Genomic DNA, 22522 nt, shown 5'->3' with positions numbered 1-22522 from the left:
TTCATCCTTGCCTGGCAGGAGCTTTTGAAAAGCAAATTCTAAGCGCAATCGTCCCTTGTTGCATCGAATGTGTTTTCGGAATAGGTTTCCTGGCTTTGGGCTGTGTGTTCAACAGCTGGCAATGTCCTACTTGTGACAGCAGCTGACAGGTCTGCTGTGTGCTGCCCGGAGTGTCTTTTGGCTGCCCCTGTGCTCCAGGCTCAAGAGAGAATGTAGACAAGACTTTAGTTAAAATCGTCATTTGTCCTCCTCATTTGTCTTTGAAGCATTTTTATCAGAATTATGTTTCTTGGAGCTATCCCCAGGCAGATCTCTTTAGTCAAATTCCTATGCCACTGCTTCTCACAGCACTCCATGCCTTAGAGATGAGAGAGGTAGGAGAGGGTGGTCCTGCCAAGCCCCTGCCATTGGATGCTAGACCTGGGTCCAGACTAGTGTTTACTTTTAGAGGCACCTTGACTATTTTTGTCAACTAACTTGGGCAAAATACCAAGTTTGGAGCAAAATGGAAGGCGATGGCTTCAGACATTTCTGTTAAGACTAGTATTTTTCAGTGATGCTCATTCATAAGCTCTTTAATTTGCTATGGCACATTCGGAAAAAGGAAGAAAAAGCTTGTCCCTGTCTGCAGATGTAAACCAGCAGTTTACAGGGTGGAGAGAGGGAGAGAGCAGGTCCCTGGAGAGGCAGTGGGGAGGGAAGGAAGGAAACTCCTCTACTTTTTCTGTCTTTCCTGCACTTCTCTCCAGTCAGTCTAGTACCTAGGAAATGCCTCCCCTTGCTGTCTTTTGGTTTTGCTTTTTTTTGTTTTATAACCTCTTAATATGGCTGGTGTATGCGGCTCAAACTTGTTTTGCTTTGTGTTTATGATTTAGTGACTTATATTTGAAGTAGAATTTTACTCATTTTTACAATCTTCAGAATGCATGCCTGGCTGGGCCTTTTTACAACAAAGAGATCCACAATTTATTTTGTTAGGCTTAAGTCCTCCTTTAAGAATTCTGAAAAGCAGCATGCAGCTTTTGAGGTTAGTAGCTGCTCTCTTTGTAGCTGCTCTAGGACTTTCAGCTATCTTAGCCCAATGTTCTTTCTCCCTCAGGGATCCTTGCTACCAAAACTGAGCATTTTAACCCTTCCCTATCAGCCAGGACCTTGTTTCCAAGCTGCAGTTGGCTGCCCAAGCCCCCCCCCCCTTGCCGCCCCCCCCGACCCCCCCCCACCGCTTCCATTTCTGTTAATATAAGATGGTGCATTCACTGTTCCCTTCAGGTGCTTGTGTGCCACAATCAATTAGAGGGCCAGAATTGATTGGGGATGGTTCCCACTTCCCACAAGGCCACTGGGGAGCAGTAAGAGGGGTTTGTATCCTTTCTCCACGTTGGGTGTTTTTTCCTGCCCTCACTATTGCTCTGTTGGACTTTAGGGTATGTCGGAAAGAAATAGCAACTGGACAAAGCCAGTGACTGAGAGAGAAGGGTGTTTAGCAGAAAAAGTATGCTGTTTGTAGGTGATGTACATAGTGGTATATGTGCAAGGATTGAAGGCCAATTTGCCCCTCAGCCAGGGACAGACTGCAAACCACAGGCCAAGTCCACAAGGTCAAACCCAGCTATGTGTTTTTGTGTAGCCTTTCAGCAAACAGACACTCCACAATTTCAGATGGATGGAAAAAGATCAGAAGGAAAGTAATATATCAGGGCACGTGAAGACTTTATGAACTAGTAGTGGCTGCAGTGGCTGCTGTCATATTCATGTGCTGGCACATGGGCTGTGGTGGCTTTCGTGCTCCCAGGCACAGCGGAGTGGTTCTACATGGGTGGAATCGACCACACAGTCTTAAAACATTTACTGTCTTCCCTGTCCTGGTCCATGCCGAAGGAGATGACATTTCTGATTGAAGCTGTAACACATGTCGATTGCTCCTCTCTTGGAAAGAGCCACAGTTGGGACAGTAGCAGCTGGCTCTGGCCATGCCAGAGGCCTGGTTTTCATTTTAGATGTTGCCAGTGATTTCTGCAACTGTTGAAATACAACACTTGAATCTAACTAGATACAATCTTTGGTGTAAAAACTGTTTGGGTAGTGAAAAACAAAATATCTTTATTTTGGCCAGATGGGAAGGAGATGCATTTTTCTTTAGATTTATATTCTAGAAATTTATCAAGTGATCTGGTGAAGAACTTTGGCTTAGTTCCTTGAATGAAATAATTAGTACAGTTGTCAATTAGAATTCTTAGTCTCCCAGTAACTGTAGCAGTAAATCAGGCTGAACTGAGGGTGGTGTATTTTCAAGTGACTTGAACTGTTTTGTGTGTGTATTTTACCCCCTCCCCCGCCCCATCCCCTGAGTAACCTCCAAAGCTATTACGATTGCAGTTACCCCTAAACAGTTACTGGGAGTCAGTGAATATGGGCACTGTCACTGCCCTGAAGCTGCCTTGAAAGCTTGGTTTGTTAAGCAGTTGCTGACATTCAGTGGAACACTGTTAAATTATTACCCTAGTAACTGGGGCACAAGGATACTTTTATTACTTGAAATGCTTCATAGTTTTAAAATGTAACTTCTAATAAATTACTGTTCATGTCAAAGTGCAGTTTATAATTTAAAATATAGTAACTTCATGTAAGTTTCAGTATTTTTCATTTAGGATAACCTCACTTAAAAACTTAGACTGCAGATAGTGATTTTTTTATGCAGAAGAGTAGACTTCCTTTATTTTTATGTGTTAACAGAGGGAAAATTAAATTTTAGTAGCATTTCTATAACATATGAATATTCTTATGCATTTATCTGTTTGACTGATGACTTGCAACAGTTTTCTCAACGTAATAAGAGCGTTGGACTCACATTCCTATTAACATATGGATTTTCTTGGCTTTCTTAAAGGAGGTGTGATTATGTGCAGAGAGACCTATGGGGGCTCAATTCGTTAGTTCTGTATAGTATTTCTACCAGAACTGTAGCTTAGGTTTAGAATGCTGACTAGCCAGGGAGACACCTCTAAGGAGGCCTTTGCCCCACCTTTAAAGGGAAGCCAGCACTGACATCTTCCCTTTCACTGCTCTTTTGGATTGCGTCTTCCCACAGAAGACCTGGTATCCATGCAGGCTTCTGAGTGGTGGAGACACTCCCATATCGCCTTCACTGGGACATCCCTTGTCTTGGAGAAGCCTTCCCCTCTGGTGTGGATTTCTGTTCCTGAAGACCAAGTGTACATAGAGTCTTCACTAGAGATGATAGCAAACTACCACATTTCACATTTTAAAGCAACCCACAGAACGTGTTTATCACTATAATCAGCTCCTGTAATGATTTTTCAGTGAACATATGTTAATATTTGGGGGCTAATGAGGCTTTGTCAGGAGGTGTTTCTGTCAAACTGGAGTGAGTTTCATAAATAGGACAAAATTAAAACTATGTTTCATTTGTATTGCTTATCTTTTGATTTTAGTGTTATTTAACTTATTGTTGGATGCATAAGACATCCATTTAATATGCTAACTTACTTTTTTCTTTTTTCTTTTTCTTTTTCTTTCTTTCTTTTTTCTGTAGGGTTGCAGCATCAAATGTTGCTGAGCAATTTCTCCATTTGCTTCCCAGTTTTAAGGTTTCTTCCAAAAGTGATGCAAACGAGGCTTTTCATTTGATTTCAATATTATGGCTATATTCCGTAACAGACAAGTGAAGATATTTTGCAGGAGAAAGGAGCTTTCAAATACATACCTCTGTGCTTTGAGGGCTAGAGTGTATAGCTCAGCCTGGCTTCAATCTTGCATTCCCCTACCCCTGCCCAGGGTTACAGGTATATGCCATCATGTCCGCCACAGCATAGACAGCTCTTATGCTCTCAATGTCACTGCCTCCAGACACACAGATACACACAACTGCTAGTTCACAAACGCTCACACACTGGGCCACCTGCACACTATTTCCCCTATCCCCAGTTGGAACTGACAGGCAGCAGGGTGACAGGCACAGCACATGCTACTGTTTAGATCCCGACAGATGAAGCCTCCATTCCCACTGGTCTCATAAAAGCTGGTCTCTCTCTTTAGCACCTGGCATTTAGAGATAACTTGGACTGCTAGATGACAAAATTGACTCATGACATCCAACTATGGCCATTGTTACACAAATGACCCTTATTCTGGAACATCTACTCCCCCTCCCCTCAACCTTTTAAACATTTACCTCAACCAGAAAACAAGAAATATTTTCCCCAAGTCTATCTAGTTGATGTCAGATGGCCCTGGGCTCATTTCCTTGGGCACAACACCTTCCTTCTCCTGATTGTCATACCAGGAACCTTAAAAGAACTAACTCTTGAACTTTCTGAGGTGGTTGAGACTTCCCTTTTATCCCAGTGTCTTTTCCTATTCTCCAATAAATGCTTTGCCTGAAAATTGGTCCTACTTGGTGTTGCTCTATTGGGTGCCTTTTTCCCCTATAGCCGAACAGTATGCTCCATGGTTGGTTCTTCTGCAGACTTAGCAATTAAGTGAAAGAACTGCCTGAGTTCAAGCAGTTGCCAACTTCTTGATGCTGGAGCATCATTGGTTGGTAGGAGACACACCCAGAAGCCATCCTTTTCCCCCCTAGAGCCCAAGGCTCATTTCTGCTGCTGACTTTGGTTTAGTTAGCTTGAAGCCAAAATGTATATGGGGTTTTAGGGTGCTAATTACTTAATATTTATTGCACAGAAAGGAGTGAGTTACTTAACTGGCTCTCAGTTTTTAAAGGCCACTTCTTACTTATATAGCCCAGGCTGATCTTAAACTGCTGGTCCTCATCCCTGTCTCCTAAATGCTGCGATTACAGGCCTACATCACCATGCATGCCTCCTATTTCTGGTACTCTAGATTCAGTTTCTAACAGCTCCTCAAATGGTTAAAAACTTTCTTTCTTAGTTCTATTAAGTACTAATAGCAGCTATTTTGTTTTGAAAATTTATGCAGTTAGAGAATTTAAGTCACATCTTTTAAATCCCAGATGACCTGACTAATTCACTCTCCCAGGAAGTCCTGCAAGCCCTTGGACCCAGGGCCAACTGGCTGAATGATTGTCTGGGTTTTTCCAGTCCCGCCTAAGCCAACTCTGAGGCTTTTTGTCATCAGAGGCCCCCCCCCCCCCCACTCCAGCCATGCTGGTATTTCCTGGCTGCCAGCCGGCAGGCAATGTGGCTGTGACCAGCACATCCTGCTCATCCTGGTCCTGCCGGCCACTTTTAGAGGACAGTTCTCTTTTTCTTCTTGGTTTAGTTTAGACAAGGTTGGAATTTTTTAAACAGTGACTTTACTAGGTAACCAAGGGCAAAACAAAACCAAACTCAAATCTGGAAAATCGCCAAGACAAAGAAACGAACAGACCCATGCAGTAGAAAGAGTTCTCAGTGTTTTCTGACTCGGCGTCCTGAGAGCATCATGCTTCAGGCTCACTCCTGAATTCCGAAAATCCTTGCCCAATGTTCGTTTGGCTAACTCGTTATCTCCCTGCTTTTCCCGGCACAGTATTTTTGCAGAGACAACTGTTTTCCAAGGCAGGAGTCCTTGACATTCAAGGTAGAAAAGGTCTAGGAGATGGTCCTATTTGTAGCTTCTTGGTGATGTGTTATCATGATCCCACCTACTTAGCATTCCATTTTCTTCCTTAGGAGGAAGATTTTGTGTTTTTTACTTATCTACTTATCTATTTTTGTTCGTAGACTTTCTTATTTTTTATTACTTATTTAAGAGTTTCAAGTCCTTACATGTTTTGAACATATTCACTTCGTCCTCCAACTCTTTCTAAGTATAGCCCACTTCCCTACCAATCCAGCATCATGTCCATTAAAAAAAAAAAAAAAGAAGTCTTCAGAACCAGTTTGTATTGGCCAAGTATTCGTGGATGTGTGGTCTTCCAATGGAGTTAGTAAGCTATCTCTTCTGTATTGCTGTAATACTTGGCTTTGAGTAATCATTTGCAACAGCTTTTGTGATTCTGTAGTTTACTAAATACTGATTTAATTGGATAAGCTTCATGTATTCCCCTAATAATGCTTTCTGGTGGTAGAGAAGCATCTCATAGTTTCTATTGTTTAATACCCTCCATAGGACAGTATTTCAGGGATGAAATACTTTTCGAGTGCCTCGTCTATGTTTTGTTGCTTTGTGTGAGGGAAGAAAAGAAGTAACACAAGCAAACCCTCAGCAGACTCAGTTCATTTGTACATGGAAATTGTAGGAATTGTGATAAGGAAACCATTCATACGTAAAGTCGAAGAAATCAGAGTGCCTGTAGAGTGCAGCACAGGAAAGAGTGCAGACAACGGGGAGCAGGCAGGGATCTGAGACCCCCTTCATTCTGCAGACTGAGCCATCAGCACCCCAGCAAACTTGACCTGCAGGTATGAGCTTCCCCTAACTGCAACTTGATGCCTCTTCAATTCTACCTGTAGAAAGAGTGACAGAAAGCCAAGTATTTCCAGAATCAGAAAAGAGGCCTTGTGAAAATGTTATTTTATTAGGCCAAAGAGAACAGAGGCACACAGTGGTGTTGTATTTTGAAGTTTGTGTTTCCTCCTAGTTATTGTATCCCATGCGAAATTTGACTGACTTTTTTTTTTCTTAATGAGGTTCTGATTTAAAGATAGGATAATAATGCTAACAGTAACTAGGATTAAATTACATTTAAAAAATATTCCAGATGTTTCAGCTGAGAGGAAAACAGTCTAGTTTTTATATGAAGCTATTTTCTGTCTTCTCAGAGGAATCAGATATTCCAGTACATTTAAATATTGTAAAGCATTTTAAAAAGAAATATATATTTCTGTTGCTTCTTTCCTATTCAAAAATTATAAATTATCAAAGATGATGCTGATAACCCTGGAATGGCTAAAAATCAACCTATATAATATGTGCTATTTAAAAATTGATCCCAGATCTAGCCATGGACAGGACATTCTCCACAGTTGAGAGTGGGGACTGACTTTCCCATGAACTCTGGTGCCTTATATTTGACCATATCCCCTTGATGGGGAGGCCTGCTGGCACTCAGAGGAAGGATAGCAGGCTACCAAGAAGAGACTTGATACCCTATGAGCATATACAGGGGGAGGAGGTCCCCCTTTGTCACAGTCGTAGGGGAGGGGAATAGGGTGAAAGCGGGAGGGAGGGAGAAATGAGAGGATACAAGGGATGGGATAACAATTGAGATGTAATATGAATGAATTAATAAAAAAATGAAAAAATTGATCCCCTTGGTTTGTTACTGAAATACTTAGATTTATCCTATAGTTTTAAAATACGACATTTATTACACTAGCCATAAGTTCAAAAGAAATCACTTTATAGGAGAAAAGTGCAGAAGTGTGTGCATGCGCACGTGAGTGTGCATGCTTGCTTTTGCTGCTAGATATAGAGATCACCTTTAAGCCCTTAGAGTGGAGTGACGTGAGAGTGCCTTCCCTGGTGTGTTGCTAGGTTGCTGTTTCAGCAGCATTTGTTCTTTGTGTTTGCACCTCCACAATTGAATGTTATCCAATCAGTGGTACAATCTTACAGCTAATCCTTAAAGGATTGTTTCCCCCTGCCCCCTGTGTATGTATTATTTTATCTGCTGTTTTCAAAAGGACTACACCATACCTCCCATAGTTCGGGACCAAACTAAGGGTCTAGTTCTTGCTAGGCAAGTGCTCTATCACTGAGCCAAACCTCCTCCAGCTCTCTGAAATGACTTTGGGTAAATTAGAGAAGAAGTTGAGGCAGGACAAATCGAAGGGAAGTGTGGAAATTTCGAAAAAGCAAAATTACTTTTTGATATGATACTAAAAAATTGCAAAATCATTCACCTTGAGTACTGGGAAATTAGCAATGATTTGTTGAGTAAGCAAATACACATAAATAGTTATTTATCCCCAGACTTTAAGTACTAAAGAAATATCTGGTTTATTAAAATGGTAAACTCTTTTGTGTGTATGCTTCTATATACAAGTGTGGGTGCACTTGAGTGAGGGAGGGTACGAATGAACATGTATGTCAGTGTACATGAAGGGCAGGGATTGAAGTGGCTTATGATCCTAGATCCCTCTGTCCTTTACTGAGATCTCTCCTTGACCCCAGTGCTCATGTATTTTAGGCAGTCAGCTTGCCTCTGGGATTTTCCTGTCTTCTTTCAAGCACTGGGATTATCAGTGAGCCATACCCACTCTGTTTTTAATATGGGGGTGGGATATCCAAATTCTGGTCCTCAAGTTTAGGGGCAGCACTTCATTGAGTCATCTCCCTAGCTACCTTAGTTAATTAACTAACCCCTTTATTACCAGGTATTGCGTATTTGATGTTTTTATGTTCGCCAAGCAGAATCATTTTCCCCTACAGGGAGGCAGCTCCTAAACAGCTAAGGTCATCCATCATATAGGACAGTTAAAGGATCAGTTACTGACTAATGTGTTTGTGTGGCTTAGGATGATGTGGGTGGGATTAGATGCTCCTGGCTGAAGTGTGAGAGATAAGTAAGAAGCTTATGTTTTAAACACGCATAAACTAAGAAAGAACCATCACTGATAAAACATCTCCTGTCTTATAAGTAGGCTTGAACTCTTATAGGTCTGTGTGAGTAGCTCAGTAGACTGCTTGGCTATCCTGTTCAGTCCCCAACAATGAAAATGACAGGAAACAAATTCCTCCTAGATGTTAAGATATTAATTTGCTTTCATCATAATCACCCACAATTGAATTAATTGAAGAGCACATTTGAATTGTAGAAAAACCTTTCGAAAAATACTCATGTGACAAGGTGATAGAAAGCAGAGAAGAGACAGAGACATTGCGTTCAAATGTGGAGGAGAAGGATGCAGACAATTAAGAAAGATGTTAGTCAGAATCTATTGATAGGATTTTGCCATCCCTTTTGGTTATGTAAGGTGAACCTTTCATTCTGTCCAAAAGAAGAAATATGGTTTGGTTAGTTTCACTGTAGGACTTTATCTAGGTTATGCTAATTGAAGCCATGGCATTTTCTATTGACCGTAACGAAAGAATTGTTCCAGCTGTTCTTGCTAGATCGTGACATTCAGCTTGTGGTCTCCTGTGGGTGAACCCTGGTAGTAGACACACACACACATACATACACACACACACACACACACACACACACACACACACACACACACACACACCACCGGCACACTGATTTGCAGGAAATCAGCTGATTGCCCCCCTGATTAGTAGAGATGGAGACATGTAGATATCATCAGTCCCCTGTGGGTGTTCTGTGGTGGGCAGGGTGATGAGTCCCTTGTCTCTTGGTACTTCTGATGAGTGGCGGTGTGAGTCGGCTGTGCTATGAATGACTGGGATAGCCATATTAACTCCACATTCATTGTGTTTAACATTACAGTGAGTCTGAGGACTGTATTACTTTGTTTTGAAATATCAAGAAAAATGCAGAAGGAACAGAGGCCGGTGTGCTTGCTTCTGAGAACAGCCAGAGAGGGCGCACCATAAGGCACTTACAGACCCCTAACTGTGACTTAATAAGTACCCTGGATGTTGCTTCTGATGCCAGGATACAGGATGTATTTGAAAGCCAAGGGCTTACAAACTGCTTACATAGTAACTGTGAAAGGCAGAGGATATGGAAACAGTGTAGGGCAATAGTTAAGTGGATAAAGCTTTTGAATGAACAGATGAGCCTTAAGGTGTCATACATGAGCAGATTATCCTCTGCACAAGCTTCTTAACCTTTCTGAGCTCTCCTAGTTCCCTGACAGGAATGCTGCTTCCTAGGCAATTATCTAAACATTACAGGTTCAGGACACAATACAGGTCACAACAACACCTGTGGAAGAAGCATGCCTCCAAACGGAAATTGCCCAGTTTGTGCTATTACTTTTGTACCATTTTAAGGAATGTACTTCTAGTTAGCATTTTTCTAAAGTGGAATCCCAAAATAGTGGGATTATTCTTATGTCCACATAATAGGAGAAATACAGGGACTCAGCAGGTTTTAACAAGCTAAACTGTAAAGACAATATTTTTTAAGGGACTCGAAGGAAACAAATGATAAATTGGATAGTGCAGATGCCATCTTTTTGATGATGTGCATTGCTTACTCACTTTCAAATCTTAAATTTTTCTTTATTCTTTTGATAACTTATTTTTTCCTCCTTTTCTTTAAGGCGAGTTTTCCTTGGAACTTATGACCAGCCACTATTACCTTGTCATCTCTCCTTTTCTCATCTTCAGTAGAAAGAAGTATATGCACACGTTATTGAATGTCTCAGACAGCCCAGGGCTCTAAGTACATCATTGGAAGCTATGGCTAGCTGATCTCATCTCTGCTGGCGTCTCTCAGAAGTCTCTTCTGCAGGAGGTTTGTCTGATCAGACCATTAATCTCTGTTCCTAAACTCCCCCTCATGGCGGCTGTCTCCCCCTTACGCCAGGCTGCAGGGTCAAATCTCTCCTGCTCATGGGATTTCAGAAAAGTCAAATAATGTTAGGTTTTCAGAATCTGGGAGCTTTACGTGAAATCCGTTTTTCTTCTCTTGATGGGGAGAGAGTAGAAGTGAGGAAGAAAGGGAGAGAGGAAGGGAGGGAGGGACAGACAGGCAGGCAGGCAGGCAGGCAGACTGTCAGACAGTGGCAGTGCAGAGTTGCCTTCCCACAGGATACTGGACTGCAAGGGGCCCTGCGGGGAGGGAAGCATTGCTGTTCTGTTCCTTCACTCTTTGAAACCTTGCATTCTTGTACTGGGCACAGGTCACTGAAGGACATAGCCAGAATGCTTCTTTTTTTAAAAAAATATTTTATTAATTTATTCATATCACATCTCAATTGTTAGCCCCTCCCTTGTATCCTCCCATTCTTCCCTCCCTCCCGCTTTATCATCCTACTCTCGGCCTACTCAAGTCCAGGGCCTCCTGACCAGGAGGCATTCTCCCAAAGGATATTTGACAATGTATGCAAATGCTCTGTGACCAGTAGTAGATGCTGCTGGAGTCCTGTGGATAAACGTTGGTGGGTGGGTGAGTGGGTGGGGGTATCCTACAAGGCACAGCATGGCTCCCAAGGAAGAATTGCCAGTCCTGATTGTCAGTGCGCTGAGTTTGCGGAAAGATTCATTATATCAGCTCAGTCCTGACTACACTGCCTTCACCCTGTGCTTCTCACAATTCCAAGTATATCCACGTTCCCTCGCACAATAGTCACAGCTGTCAACGGTCTCTGTTGTCAGCCAAGCCTGCTTTGACCTTTACTTACTTTGTGTTCTATTTCCCATGCCTTTTGAGTTTTAAAATCCTGTTTAGCAATTTTAAGTCCTCTGTTGGTGCATCCATGAAACATAAAACCATCTTGCTGGAGTGGGAGCTTGCCTTAGAGAAGTTCCACTTTCCTATCTTCTCACTTGGAGTCCTTAGTGCGCCCTTGTAGAAAAGCGAATGTAGCCAAGTGTCAAGAATAAATAGTCTCGAGTTTCCTGCAGCTCTCTCTGCCACCCTGGCCTCCTGCAGGGCCCCGGGCTGATGATATGATCAGTTATTAGCTGTGTAACAAGTAGTTTTCATTCTTTTGGGATGAATCAAAGTTTTAGTCTGAGTTAGATGCTTAATGGGCAGGAGGGCAGAAGGCTTCCTGTTGTTGGTTATGAAGTCTCTGTCTCTGCAGCACAAGCCTCCGCAAGCCTTTGGACTGCCGTCTGCATTCAGGGTGGACAGGACACACCTGTCACAAATAAGAAAATGGGGAGGATGGTTGCCACTGAACCAAGCTCCACTGCGGACAGTTTCATTTTGTAATTTATAATTTTATATTTAAAAACTCTGTTTTGTGTCTTCTCGAGCAGAGGGGCTCTAAGACACTCATTAAGAGCTTTGTCCTGGTTAGTGTTGTAAGCTTGACACACTGTGAAAAGGAAGCCTCAATTACTGAACTGCCTACATCAGATTGGCCTGGCGGCATGTCTGGGGGCTGTTTTCTTAATTGCTAATTGATGTAGTAGAACCCAACACACTGCAGGTGGTCTCATCACTCCGTAGTTGGAACCTGGCTATGGGAAAAGGGAAAGCGAGCAAGCCTGAGGAAGTAGTGTTTCTCTTGGGTCTCTACTGCAGTCCTGGCCTCCAGATTCCTGCCCTAGCTTTGCTTCCTCAAGCTGCTGTTGGTCAATGTTTATCACAGCAGCAGAGAAGCAAGCTAGAACAAGAGCTAGCTTTACACTGACCCTAGCCGGTCCTCCTACTGACCAAACAGAAGCAGTTGTTTCTGTTTCGTTGGAACCTTCAGGAGCTTCCTATCTGTGCCCTTCATGAATCTGGATTTTGCTGCCTTAAATACAATCAGGGCGTTAGGAAGCCATCTCCAGGGACTCTGCACCCATGAGATTGGTGCTGGTGTCTGGTTCTAGAATACAGAAAAACTCCTGCCTCTGCCTATTTCCTCATCTTTCTTGTTGATTTCTGCTGCCTCTCCCAGTGCTCACACTGAGAGGCCCCGACTGGAATGCTGATGGATGACACCCTCTATTTAAAAAAAAAAAAAAAAAAAAAAAGGCAGAAGGTACAGGGAAGGGAGCTGCTAGTGCCAGATCTGCTTCGAGGCCGCTGACAGGAGGCAGCTGCGGCTTTCTCAGAATGCAAGGGCTTGGTTTTTGATGTCTGAGGCTTTGGTGAATTTCTTCAGGAATTGCATTTGCTCGTAGCAAGAAAAGCCATTCTGTGGCTGCAGAATCACATAGCCGTCTATTTGACAGTAGAGATGCAGGCACAGGCAACTGACGACATCCCACTGGGACGCAGGCGCAGAGCTCCGACGACTGTCAGATGTGTTGTTAAGTTTCGAGAAAACAGTTAATGGAGAAGGTCGTGGGAAAAATTAAACAAAGCTCTGAACTGAAAGTAAGTAATGGAGATTTCGTGTCCCCTCACTCTCCCCTGCTTAGTGACCATGGATCATAATTTAGCACAGGAAGATTGTAGCACGGCTTATCGCTAATTGCACTTATACCGTGTTGATTTTCAGCTGTTAACCTAATTTTTCTTTTTACTGTGTCCACTTTATTCAGTGGCTTTTGTGAATTTTTAGTAAAGACTTAGTGGCTAGAGTTACTTTTCTGAGGCGAAACCAGGGCCTACTCGATAATTTGAGAAGGGTCAAGAGATAGCAGAAAAATTCTGCCTCATTTAGGAAGGGGGGATTGACTTAGCCTCCAAGTGCTCAAGAAACTGAGAGTACTATAATTAATCAGCCCTTTGAGAAACTCTGCAACTGTAGCAGTGGCATCATCATCATCATCATCATCATCATCATCATCATCATCATCATCATAAGAACTACTTGCCCCTGTCTCGCTCTAGCTATGTAGCCACTGAGCAGCCTCGCCTTGTCCCTCTCCCCAGTCTCTGGGAACTATGATTCTAATCCTCAAGGTCTAAGAGATCAGCCTTTTAAGATTAGTTAGAATGGCTGAAATCATGGGTTTTGTGTTTCTGTGCCGGCTCTTTTCAGTTAATGTAATGATCCCCATTTAATCATAGTTGTTGCAAATGATCTTTAGCTTTTTCTTAGCTGAGTAGTATTCCCATATGTGCATGTATCATGTTCTCTTTAGCCACTCAGAATGAACAAGACTTAAAATTGAGGATTGTACATGTTTAATCTGCTTCCATAGCAGTTGTAGCTGTGTGTGTGCACGTGCATTTAAAACATTTGCTTTCTTTTTATTTAAGATCTATGTTTTTTTTAATTCTTTTTTAAAATTTTATTAATTTATTCATATTACATCTCAATGGTTATCCCGTCCCTTGTATCCTTCCATTCCTCTCTCCCTTCCATTTTCCCCTTACTCCCCTCCCCTATGAGTGTGACTGAGGGGGACTTCCTCCTCCTGTATATGCTCATAGGGTATCAAGTCTCTTCTTGGCAGCCAAGAAGATCTATGTTTTTAACTATGTGCATATCAGCATTACTGGGTGTGAGGTGAGTATGCACACATGAATGCAGTTGCTAGCAGAGAAAAGAAGAGGTACTGGATCTCTTGGGGCTGGAATTACAGTAGTGCTTGTCCAGTGTGGATGCTTGGTCGTCTGGATGATCAGGACACACTCTTTACCAGTGATCTGTCTCATCTTGCTATGCTGAGCTTTCATTTTTGTGGAAAGTAGACACAACTGTTTGGTGACCCTGGGTTTACTTTGATGACGTGTGTCCTGACTGCATCCTTTTCACCTATAGCATGTTTTAAAATGCCCAAATGAAATGACAGAGCTCTAGTAAGGCACATCAAAGTGCCAACAGAGTAGACTGACTAATATGAGTTCTATGTCTTTATTTAAAACTGTGGTTTTTCTTACGATGAAATGAATTTCTGTTACTTAGAAGAGCAAATTAAATTTGTCTGTGATCCCTCTATCAACTAGTAAGCAAAATATTGTGCTATTATCTTCTGTACCCTCATGTGTTCTCTTCACAAAATCCAGTACATCCACGTCAACAAGCATGTAAAGAACTTTGTATTCTGCCTCCTTCAAAACACTGTTCAGTAAGCATCTCTTACAGTGTTGGTTCGCTTCCAGGGTGTAGTTTTATAGTAGTAGTACTGTGATAGGATGGTTTCAGACTTCCTATGCTACTGTCACTCTTGAACAAATACATCGTTTAGTATGGCACACTAATACAAGTTATTTTGTGATAAGATTACTGAAAATCCAGTTGGGATCCATTTTTACTTATTTGCATGTGATCTGTAAAGGAAAAACGTATCATGTAGTATGGACCTTTTCTTTCCTGTGTCATGTATCAAAGTGCATAGCAGAAAACTGTGTGGGTTGCCACCTGCCCCTCACTTTTGTATTGAATCGTGGCAGCTCTGTCAGTACTGATACTGTAGTGATTTCTGTACTCTTTGCTCACCGGAAGAAGAGTTTTTTTCCTTTTCATTTTTTTTTCCTCTGTGGGATGTCATATCATTTTACTGGAATATAAAAGCTAATTGAGATGAGTAAGCACAGTAAAGTATTATGTCAGTGACTGTGAATCCCAAGAAGAAAGATTGTTTCGTGTTTATGTATTGGTGATCTGGCGTAAGAATGATGTGGTTGGAAAAAATCATGTAGGTCTCTTTGGGGCTTTGTTCCATATTTGTGGTCTTCTGAGTCAGTGGTTCTCAACCTGTGGGTCACAACCCTTTTAGGGGTCCGGTGACCCTTTCACAGGCAGCCTAAGACCACCAGAAAACACAGATATTTACATTATAATTCATAACAGTAGCCATACTACAGTTATGAAGTAGCAATGTAAATAATTTTGTGTTTGGGATCAGCACAGCATGAGGAGCTGTATTAAAAGGTCACACCCGCGTTGAGCACTGTGGATGTTGAGAGCCCCCCCTCCTTTTTTTTTTTTTTTTTTGTTTTTTGTTTTTGGTTTTTCAAGACAGGGTTTCTCTGCGTAGCCTTGGCTGTCCTGGATTCGCTTTGTAGACCAGGCTGGCCTCGAACTCACAGCGATCCATGAGAGCCACTGTTTTAAGCAGCCTGGGGGACACATTGTTTCTGGGAGAGAAGGCTTGCAGCAGCAGCAGACCGTAAATAACAATTTCCTGGAACTCCCTGAGCCCAGGGTGTGTCTGCCGAGTAGCCAGAGCAGTGGGCCTGTGGTGGTGTTAACAGTTCAGATCCACAGACAGGTACGGGGCACTGTAGCAAAGAGCCTGGACATTACAGAAAAAGACAGGAACACTGCTGAGAGTTTTTGAGGTGAAAGAAGATTTGTGTGACTTGGCAGGAGACCCCCTGTTCTGATGATAATGTAATGATAGTCAGCATGGTCTGGAAAACCCATATAATATGTGTTTTCATGACCAAGGTAGGAGATGACGGTATCAGACACAGGGGAGGTAGCAGAGAGGCTGGGCCCCGTTACTCTGATAGAATCTGCAGGCAGATTGCACAAAAATTTGAGAGAGGAACATAGGATATAAGACATCCCTATACTTTGCATATAAAAGACAGAGTAAAAATGCACAATGCCTGCTCTAAGTTATATTCTGAGATGGAGGTAAACTAGCACTTTTCGAGAAGCTTTGGTGACTGTTTTACTTTTAGCACTCACTTATTAAAGTGTATAGTCTTTTGTCCCTGTACTGTTATCGGAGGGCTTAATTTAGTGGTGTGCTAGGGCTGGAAAAAAACCAAAACCGACTGCTGAAACCGATTTTGCTGAGGAACAGCAACTGCTGTTTCCTGACCCCATGAGTTTGGGACACAGCATTCTGCAGAAATTCAGTTACAGTACGGAGAGATTAGATTCCCTGGAAGCTCTTACAGTCACAGCAAGGGTGGGGAGCGGCCAGGCGTCTGGCCCCAGGGCTTTAAGATCGCTGCTCAGGTTTCCCTGAGTCAGCAGAGGGCTGTTCCAATGTGATAAGCATATTTGATTTGGAACAAGATTAGCATGTGCTGACGGGCTGACTGCGCTCCTCCCTCATACTCTATTACAGTACAGTAACTAGGAGCTTTATTGTGAAGTTATCTTTTTCATTGTTTGTTATCTGTGACAAATTAAACCTAGGTTAAAGATAGGCACTGCTTTGTGCACCTTGGTTTGTTTAAGTGAAGTCCTGGGTCCTATATGCTCTCTGAAAGTGCTTTCCTCATACCTCACTGCCCCTTTAGTTCTTGGAGGTTCCTTTGCACTGCCTGATGATCTTTTCTATTAAATATGCAGCTTATGCAATTTAAATTGGGTGTTTAGACGTGGTGATGCTGATAAGTGCTCTCCTTAGCTTTCAGTAATGGGTGAAGGGGGAAATAAAGAGCCAGATGTGTTGCACATCTCTAACTCCACTGCTGGTAAGCAGAGCCAGGTAGAGTCCCATGGGCTTGCTGGCCAGCTAGCTAGCCTGGCTCAAACAGCCAGCTCCATGTTCACCGAGAGACCCTGTCTCATTAAATAAAGAGGAAAACAGCAGAGGGAGATTGTTGACTTTTGGCCTCCACACAGCTATTCAACAAGCCAATCTACACACACACCACACACACACATAGATACACAACACACACAGATACACACACATACACAATACACAACACACAGATACACACACACATACACAATACACAACACACACACACATAGATACACAACACACACAGATACACACACATACACAATACACAACACACAGATACACATACACAATACACAACACACACACAAGAGAGAGAGAGAGAGAGAGAGAGAGAGAGAAAGAGTTCTTAAAACGTTGCAACTACTTTTCTGACATTAGCATTTGCTCTGTGATACAGCAAGGGACGTTATCAGTCCTGTAACTCTCTAGAATGACAAAGGAAGTCTGGTCCTGGAACATCATTTATTGCTGGTTTAATTTAAGACTGTTTTTCCTGAAAAATACATCTCTTTGCCTGGTATCTCTTTTCTCTTCTTCAGGTCTCACTCTTAGTATAAATTCCTCCGAACCGTTTCCTAACCTTCTAGTTTAATACAACTTTCTTTATTAAAATCTCTCATTTCACTATAGTTTTTTAAAAAAGTGTTCTTTGTTAATTTATCACAGCAAGGAACCTTAATTTTGTAGGCAATTCCTTACTGTGTGTCTTCACTGTTGCCTAAGTTATGTGGAGTCAGGAACCACTTTCAAAGTAAGTCTGCAGAGAGTATCTCTTTAAATTTAGAGTTTGTCAATCGTTAGTTTATGTTCTTCTAATTTTTAGTATTTCTTTGGCTTCCTGTTGTCTCTTTGCGTGAATTGGTACCTATTTCAAAGTGGACAATGATAACTGTTGAAAAATGAAAATGAAAGAAGTGATGATAATTGGTAGGACCCTAAGGCAGAGTGGATTCTGGGGTTAAATTAAGTCTGTGGTTTAGGAGGCAGACTTGCCCCAAGAGTGAAAGCTCCTTTGCCTTAAAATTTATAAGTGCCCTGCAACTCTGCTTCTCTTTTGCTGTGCATAGGGTTTTCTTCTACCATTAAGGGAAAAGAAAAGAAAATAGCCTTGAGGGTCTACATTACTCTAGGCTCTATTCTAGGCATCTGTGTTTAAAACATTTTCTAGGTGTTGGAACTGGATGAAGGTTTCAAAGCCACATCCCAAAGGAAGGTGAAGCTGCTGCAGAGTGTTACATGGGCAGAGTGTTCACTTCTTTAGTAGATTCACTTTCCTCTGGCAAGGGGATCTTAGAAAGGGTGTGTGTGTGTGTGTGTGTTTCTCCAGAAGGAGTTTGGAATTTTTTTCATGCCATTCTAATAGTTATCAAAACATGGTTACCTCTCAGTAGATACCGTGGACGCTTGAGATACTTTTCCACTCCTGCAGTCAGGAAGAAGGCTGGGTTAGTCCGACTTTTCTTTCAGTGAAACGTAACCTCCCTTTGCTTAAATTCATTTTTACTGTCTCCATCAGAGGAGGTATATACAGCATGGGCAAGTTACAAGACTAATCTCTTGTATGTTGGTAATCAGTTTAGTGTTGGTGAAAACACGGAATGTAAATATTTTAAGGGAGTTCACTGTGTTGTCTGGTCATCACCTAGAATCCAGATGTTTTATATATACATATTTATGTATATATATATAACTTATAATTAAACACTATGTACAGTATGAGCAAAAGAGCTTTCCACATCTCATCATAAAATACATTTTTAAAGTCATACAGGGATAGTTGGTGAAGAGACATGCTGGCTGGTACCCTGACCCTTCAGGTATTAAGGTGGGAACTTAGAAGTTAGAGGCCCAGGGCTGGAAATGTATAGCTCAGTGCTAGAACACATGCCTCCTGTATGCAGAGTATTGCGTTCAATCCTCAACATCATAGAACCAAAAGAAAGAAAGAAAAAGAAAAATGATATGAAAATTGAAAAGTATATGAAAAATAATCTGCCTTGGGCTCTTCTCTTATGGCAGGCAATGAGAAGTCACAGAGAAGTTACAGTTTTCATGTGTCTTTTTCTAATTACAGTGTGATGTACAGTGAGTTCTGTTCAGTAGTGGGGATGTGGTGTGAAAGAATGCAGAGTAATTTATGAATTTGAGAAACTTTCTTTTTTTACTTTAAAAGCTATATTGTATATGCCTTAAAAGACATACATGTGTGTGCACGTGCACACACACACACACACACACACACACACACACACACACACACACACCATAGATTAATCGGAATTGTTTATGCTATTTAACTCTAAATGAAATTATTGTGTTTCCTGCTTGAGGAACCTTGGAGTTAAGAGCACACAGGGCTCACTGGGAGCTGTCACTGATTCTGAGGCAATAACTAGGGATAACTTTGCTTGTTGGCTGTAGAAGTCAGACATGAGTGAGTAATAGCATGAGGCCTTGCAGCAGTGGGCAGGGTGACTCTGCTCTGTAGAAGATGTTTGGAGAGCTCCCAATTCCGAGGAGTCCTGTTAGAAGCTGGCCACGTGGGATAATTGGCTGTGCCCTCCAACAAGTGTGAGGGGTGTCTTCATTTCCTGCTCCACAAATGCCCAAATGCCCTACACGAACTACTGACCCCTCTGATACTGGACAACCTTGGCCAGTGTTCAGGGGCATCTTGCCCTGTGTGGGTTGTACACAGAGGTTACATTGCATTCATAGGGCTCTTTTCATGAACATCTGCTTTAAATGTGTGTCATCCTCGTGATGAATTAATGCCTTGCTGCTTCTTGTGGAGTGACCTTAGTGTTTGAACAACTGCATGGCCTGCTGTTTGTTTCTGAAATATTGTAGCAGGAAATCAAATGAATACGACCACAGAGAAGACAGGGAAGGAATGGAGGGACCGGGGAAAGGAAGGATGGGTAGATGGTGGCTTTGCTGTCACTGTCCTCATCACTGTTCTCTGCCAACAGGTATTCCTCCGCAGGTGAGTTGCAATGTATGTACTCCAGTCCTTGTAAAAAAAACTGTCTTAGCAAAGACTTAAATGGTAATTTTACATAGGAATGTGTAAATACCAGTGACTTGTTCAGTTTCCATTAATTAAAAATGGTGGGAAAAGCTTCTGCGTATTGACTACTCATGTCTGGTGAAATTCAAACTAATGTGACGTGTAGAAAAGCTTCTGGTGTTGAGGTAAGCTCAAGTCAACACCATTCACACGGTGTAGTAAAGCCCACACTAGCACATTTAGGATTCTTCCTAGCTTGTGTCTGAGATTCTCCTGGGAACACACAAATATCAACGCAGAAAAGCTGTAAGGGTATGTCCCATTGCGGGGGGAGAATGTGACATTTAGATTTCTTAGGGTCTGCAGTGTCTCTGTAAATACTTTTAATACCTTTAACACATTTTCTTGCCATTTTACCTCTGCAATACACTTGTGCTCTGGCCCAGCTCATCTTAAACGATTTGGAATTCCTTCTTCCCTCCCTTCCTCACAAACTCAATTCAATGTATCAGTTAACTTGAATTATTAAAAAGCACACCGAATTGCTTTTCCCATCCGTCATTCAGTTCCAGTCATGACCTCCAGCTTACAGTGTTATAAACCCTCTTGGAGTCAACCGTGCCGGTGTTTGCCCTTGCTTCTTTTGGTGGAGCCAAGAAATCCTGATAAATTTAGTCATATGATGAGAAAGCCCTTCTGCGTAGCAGTGAGCGCATGCTCTCCAGAGCCAGGTTGTCTGGCCTCAAGTGTGGGATCCTGTCACTTCAAATATATTTTATTTAGGGCAGTATACGTGATGTAAAATAGAAAACATAGTGGTTATTGCTATCAGCAGCCACTAATCTTGGCAACCGGTTATGTTATCCCTTTCCTCAAAATTCTGAGAGCTTCCGGTGTCACGATTAAAATTTGCAGTGACCCGTGAGGCCCTCCACAGATCTCAGGGAGGCATGTGTTGCATCCTTTCTTGATTGATGTCTTCATCCATGTTTATGCCTGTCTTGTTCTTCCGCAAACCAGACTCCATGACATACTTTGTGTTTATTGTTTCTTCTTACTGGAAAACATCCCTAGATTATCTGTTCCACTCCACTGCCTCAGCACCAGACCTTCCCACATATGCGTGTGACTCAGAATTGCAGCAGCCGTGTGTTTCTTCTCCATGTCCCTAGAGCCGAAAGTTTGCTGAATTGTGCTTTGTGTTTGCTCTGCTGGCAGCAAAGGCTGATGTGTTTTCTCCTTTACTGTCTCTGGTATACTGAGCCTTTAGGACACTGCCTGTAGTGGTAGAACACAGCACATGTTGGAGAGGCTGAAATTCCGGCATCTATGGAATGTTCTTGCAAACTTTACTGGACAACATCATCCTGCACAACATCATCTGGGCCTGCACTTCTCATAGCTCTGAATGGTCTTTTTTCATCTTGGCTTCCAGATGCCTTTTCTCTCAGTGCATGCATTTAAGCGTTGCTTTTCTTTTTGAAGGCAGAGGATGAGATTCTCTTGCCTCGATTTCCCACTGTCTAAATCTTACCTCTTCTTCCAGAACCATCTACAGTTTCTGTTCTTCTGTGGGCTAATCCAGTTGACTCTTGTTCCTCCTCCTCCCGTGCCTTGTTGCGTCTCGTTGTGGCTTTCCTGGAGTGCATAGGTGATCAATTTATAATGCGATTGCCCCTCAGCTTCATCAGTATCTCCTGGTGCATAGAACACGTCCTTAAACACATTATGTGAGGGGCATTGTGATCCAGCATTTATGTTGGAAACCAGTTGACAAGGACATTGTATGAGTGGAACAGACTGGTGATACCTGAGATTAGGGAACCGGTTGGTAAGTTACTGTTACTAGTGTGCAATTATCCCTAGGAATAGAAAAACAAAAATGGAAACTGGCTGAGAGCGCCAATGTTCCAAGAATGAATAACAGGCTCCTTTCTCTGAATGTGTCATTAACTGGGAGATGTCCTGCAAGACAAAGAACAGCCAGTGAGATGGAAATATGTCCATGTTTACATCTGAGGTTTAGACTTTTCTTCTTTCGAGCACATTTTGGATAATAGATGGTTATCTGCCTCACTTCCTGTGGGATTCACCGTAGGGAGATTTTGAGACTGGTAAGCCATGCTAAGGCTAAATTTGGCACACATGGTTTCTTGGGATGGGTGAGTACCTTAGGTCCTGCTTTAAGACGGGATGTGTCAAAAGGACTGGTGGCTGATGGGAGAAAGTAGAAGGAAAGGACCAACTTGGTAGAGGAAGTTAAAGTCGAAAAACATGTACGCTGAGAGTAAAAGCGATGTGTTCTTTGGGTGAGGGTGAGGTGGTCTCAAGTGTGGTGATTGCTTCTTAGGGACAAGTTACTTATATATCACTAAGGACAACTAAGTTGACTCACGTTTCTATCGGAAACGTACTCTATAGGTCCTTGTCTTTCTTTGGTACCTGAGTAATTGAATGAAATAAAATACTTTGATTACCTATTCATGAGTAGTCATTTACTATATGTGTATATTTACTCTTTGGTATTAAACTCTTTGATTTTCCCCCCTGAGTTTATAAGTAGGATAAAGGATACTTTTGGGACTCCGTTGCTGCTTTTCTAGCCTGCTGTAAGTCGAGATAGGC

At 42.2% G+C, this 22522-nt stretch overlaps 1 protein-coding gene across 4 annotated transcripts in view; it reads left to right on the top strand.

Annotated features, from left to right (window-relative positions):
• Positions 1-22522, top strand: part of PLOD2 (procollagen-lysine,2-oxoglutarate 5-dioxygenase 2) — a 68512-nt gene that overhangs the window by 2658 nt on the left and 43332 nt on the right. The window contains exon 1 of one of the 4 annotated variants that reach the window (XM_084753554.1): positions 12663-12874. The exons of the other annotated variants lie outside the window; for them this stretch is intronic. The gene's annotated coding sequence lies outside the window, so the exon portion shown is untranslated. Of the gene's footprint in view, positions 1-12662; positions 12875-22522 lie in introns of those variants that run through there. 4 annotated transcript variants of the gene reach the window in all.

The sequence above is a fragment of the Acomys minous genome (genome assembly GCF_964271855.1).
Source record: "Acomys minous genome assembly, chromosome: 13".
Classification (NCBI taxonomy): Eukaryota; Metazoa; Chordata; class Mammalia; order Rodentia; family Muridae; genus Acomys; species Acomys minous.
This window is presented reverse-complemented; position numbering and strand designations above follow the sequence as displayed.